Genomic DNA, 2,500 nt, shown 5'->3' on the forward strand with positions numbered 1-2,500 from the left:
TGAGGACCAATGTGCAGTACAGTGTGTGATTTGGACGTACAACATCAGCGGACAGTTGACACAGGCCGTACCACAGCGTAGGCTAAGTGCTTCGCCATGCGAATGCCAATGAACAACTGCGAAGGGCATTGAGCATGTACGTCCTGCTGCCATCCACATTACAGTGTATCGCTGCAAGGTGTTTAACATGAAGCGATACACTGGGGACCAGGCAGTGCGAGTAGCAAACTATATTGCGGGGGTTGCAGTTAGGCAACACTACACTAATTTAACGCGTCGTATGACAATTACAGAGCGGGTTAAGGCCCAACGTGTGTTGGGTTAAGGCCCAACGTGTGTTGGGTTAAGGCCCAACGTGTGTTGGGTTAAGGCCCAACGTGTGTTGGGTTAAGGCCCAACGTGTGTTGGGTTAAGGCCCAACGTGTGTTGGGTTAAGGCCCAACGTGTGTTGGGTTAAGGCCCAACGTGTGTTGGGTTAAGGCCCAACGTGTGTTGGGTTAAGGCCCAACGTGTGTTGGGTTAAGGCCCAACGTGTGTTGGGTTAAGGCCCAACGTGTGTTGGGTTAAGGCCCAACGTGTGTTGGGTTAAGGCCCAACGTGTGTTGGGTTAAGGCCCAACGTGTGTTGGGTTAAGGCCCAACGTGTGTTGGGTTAAGGCCCAACGTGGGTTGGGTTAAGGCGCAACGTGGGTTGGGTTAAGGCCCAACGTGGGTTGGGTTAAGGCGCAACGTGGGTTGGGTTAAGGCGCAACGTGGGTTGGGTTAAGGCGCAACGTGGGTTAGGTTAAGGCGCAACGTGGGTTAGGTTAAGGCGCAACGTAGGTTAGGTTAAGGCGCAATATAGGTTAGGTTAAGGCGCAATATAGGTTAGGTTAAGGCGCAATATAGGTTAGGTTAAGGCGCAATATAGGTTAGGTTAAGGCGCAATATAGGTTAGGTTAAGGCGCAATATAGGTTAGGTTAAGGCGCAACGTAGGTTAGGTTAAGGCGCAACATAGGTTAGGTTAAGGCGCAACATAGGTTAGGTTAAGGCGCAACATGGGTTAGGTTAAGGCGCAATATAGGTTAGGTTAAGGCACAATATGGGTTAGGTTAAGGCACAATATGGGTTAGGTTAAGGCACAATATGGGTTAGGTTAAGGCACAATATGGGTTAGGTTAAGGCACAATATGGGTTAGGTTAAGGCACAATATGGGTTAGGTTAAGGCACAATATGGGTTAGGTTAAGGCACAATATGGGTTAGGTTAAGGCACAATATGGGTTAGGTTAAGGCACAATATGGGTTAGGTTAAGGCACAATATGGGTTAGGTTAAGGCACAATATGGGTTAGGTTAAGGCACAATATGGGTTAGGTTAAGGCACAATATGGGTTAGGTTAAGGCACAATATGGGTTAGGTTAAGGCACAATATGGGTTAGGTTAAGGCACAATATGGGTTAGGTTAAGGCACAATATGGGTTAGGTTAAGGCACAATATGGGTTAGGTTAAGGCACAATATGGGTTAGGTTAAGGCACAATATGGGTTAGGTTAAGGCACAATATGGGTTAGGTTAAGGCACAATATGGGTTAGGTTAAGGCACAATATGGGTTAGGTTAAGGCACAATATGGGTTAGGTTAAGGCACAATATGGGTTAGGTTAAGGCACAATATGGGTTAGGTTAAGGCACAATATGGGTTAGGTTAAGGCACAATATGGGTTAGGTTAAGGCACAATATGGGTTAGGTTAAGGCACAATATGGGTTAGGTTAAGGCACAATGTGGGTTAGGTTAAGGCACAACGTGGGTTAGGTTAAGGCACAACGTGGGTTAGGTTAAGGCACAACGTGGGTTAGGTTAAGGCACAACGTGGGTTAGGTTAAGGCACAACGTGGGTTAGGTTAAGGCACAACGTGGGTTAGCTTAAGGCACAACGTGGGTTAGGTTAAGGCACAACGTGGGTTAGGTTAAGGCACAACGTGGGTTAGGTTAAGGCACAATACGGGTTAGGTTAAGGCACAATACGGGTTAGGTTAAGGCACAATACGGGTTAGGTTAAGGCACAATACGGGTTAGGTTAAGGCACAATACGGGTTAGGTTAAGGCACAATACGGGTTAGGTTAAGGCACAATACGGGTTAGGTTAAGGCACAATACGGGTTAGGTTAAGGCACAATACGGGTTAGGTTAAGGCACAATACGGGTTAGGTTAAGGCACAATACGGGTTAGGTTAAGGCACAATACGGGTTAGGTTAAGGCACAATACGGGTTAGGTTAAGGCACAATACGGGTTAGGTTAAGGTACAATACGGGTTAGGTTAAGGCACAATACGGGTTAGGTTAAGGCACAATACGGGTTAGGTTAAGGCACAATATGGGTTAGGTTAAGGCACAATATGGGTTAGGTTAAGGCACAATATGGGTTAGGTTAAGGCACAATATGGGTTAGGTTAAGGCACAATATGGGTTAGGTTAAGGCACAATATGGGTTAGGTTAAGGCACAATATGGGTTAGGT

This window comes from Schistocerca americana, unplaced genomic scaffold (assembly GCF_021461395.2).
Source record: "Schistocerca americana isolate TAMUIC-IGC-003095 unplaced genomic scaffold, iqSchAmer2.1 HiC_scaffold_457, whole genome shotgun sequence".
In the NCBI taxonomy this organism is placed as follows: Eukaryota; Metazoa; Arthropoda; class Insecta; order Orthoptera; family Acrididae; genus Schistocerca; species Schistocerca americana.